General features: G+C 40.4%; 1 non-coding gene across 1 annotated transcript; it reads left to right on the forward strand.

Annotated features, from left to right (window-relative positions):
- The first annotated feature begins 1611 nt into the window (after positions 1-1611).
- Positions 1612-1682, forward strand: trnas-gcu (transfer RNA serine (anticodon GCU)). The gene has a single exon. It is a non-coding gene; the product is annotated as a tRNA-Ser (tRNA).
- Positions 1683-1900: the final 218 nt, after the last annotated feature.

Genomic DNA, 1900 nt, shown 5'->3' on the forward strand with positions numbered 1-1900 from the left:
TACAACAGCACCCCTTTATATACTATTAAGTATGAGGGAAGACTTGTAGGTACCGCAGTGGATAAATACCAGCAGATAAAAGAAGTAATTGTGTGTCCCATTCCCATAAATTAAAATGAACATGTCTTGTGTGGTTGTGGACATATACCATTCTAAATTGTACTAAATCAGCAGCCTGAACACAGATATTAGCATACAGGATGAGGAGACAATACAGCATCACAACCTTCCAAAAGGCCTACCAGGATGGGGCCCTCACATGTAACATACAAAACACAGCCTTTTTTATTAGATCACATCTACTGGCCAGGGCAGGTATAATCGAGCTCACAGATGTCCACAGGAGGAATGAGATTTTTTCAGTGTCAGTGACAAATTCAGACAAGTTTTATCGGATTATTGAGAGAAGTATGACTCTGGCATTCATCTCCCTCCAGAAAAATTAAAGCAGGTCCAGACACAATTGGTAAATACATAAATGTTTTTGCTGCTCTTATTCATCAGAAAGAGCAAGTTCAAAGGGGTATCAGGGAAATTAAGTGACTAATTGGTCGGATTACTTCTGGGGCTCAAATGTGCAGATATACCTGTGGATATGTCTTCTATCACACTTGGCTGTGTTGTTCATCTTGTTTACTTTGATCTACCTCACTGTCCTTATGGTTAAATTAATCTACTAGAGAACTCATCCAGAAACTAATTATGGACTCTTGCTCCTACAATGGGAGTTGAGAAATTAATGGACATGGATAGTGTTGCAAAAGGACTGTGCAAATGAGTGTGTGATATGAATTTCACTGTATTGAACACTGTGTGAAAGTTGGGGAGACACTATCTTCTTGTATCTTCTAAGATTGCCTTTTTTTGAGGAAGGGGATCAGAAAGGAATTTGAGCTCTTTCAACAACTCATAATAAGGTAAGCTGTACATGTGTGAAAGCCTGGATGATGCTGAGAGCCAAACGTAAAGGAGGAGTGACTGACTGCCAGCCTTTTGGCTCCAGTTCAAGAGTAATCTGGTGGTTTCTTAACAAACTACATTTGGTAAATTGCTTTCTGTTTGGTCTTTATAGTTTGATCATATCAACACTCTGAATGATCAAATCCGGGAGAATGTCACCATGCAGATGAAACCTGTGGAAGGTTACAAAGTGCTGTGCTGTATTCAAGCAGCTAGCCTATCTCTTAACCAGTCAGTCATGACAGGACAAAGTCTCTGAAGTTCTGAGGCAAGGATTATCAATGAGGAATTGGTAGGCTTGTATTTTGCTAAATCTTCAAGATGCCTCAGAAGGCCCTATGAGATTTTAAAGGGTGGAATGTGTAGATACTAACCTAAAATTTGCTGGTTTATCTAAAATAAATTAAATAAAATGAGAAGGAAATTACATATGAAACTGATGATGACCTAATCGTTGGGAGTGGGTCACAGGTTTTTAAAAGTGTTTCTGTTAGACTGAAGTAATGTGCATATTTATTGACATTAAGCTTTGTAACTCACCAGTAATGAATTAAACTGTCACAGTAACTCTGGAAAAGCTGAAGTTTTGTTTAAAACAGATACAATGAATCAAAAGTGATGATGTGGACTTTTTATCCATGAAATTAAGTTGCCTTGGTGGTTCAGTGGTAGAATTCTCACCTGCTATGTGAGAGGCCTGGGTTCGATTCCTGGCCAATGCATTGGAGCACTTTTTGGGGTGGCACAGTGGCTCAGTGGTTAGCAGTGCTGCCTCACAGCGCCAGGGACCTGGGTTTAATTCCAGCCTCAGGTGACTGCGGAGTTTGACTATTCTCCCCGTGTCTGCGTGGGTTTCCTCCAGGTCCTCTTCCCACAGTCCGAAGATGTGCAAGTCAGGTGAATTGGCCATGCTAAATTGCCCATACTGTTAGATGCATCA

Source organism: Chiloscyllium plagiosum, unplaced genomic scaffold (assembly GCF_037043375.1).
Source record: "Chiloscyllium plagiosum isolate Xiang-an unplaced genomic scaffold, Cpla_swu_hap1 HiC_scaffold_6, whole genome shotgun sequence".
NCBI lineage: Eukaryota > Metazoa > Chordata > Chondrichthyes > Orectolobiformes > Hemiscylliidae > Chiloscyllium > Chiloscyllium plagiosum.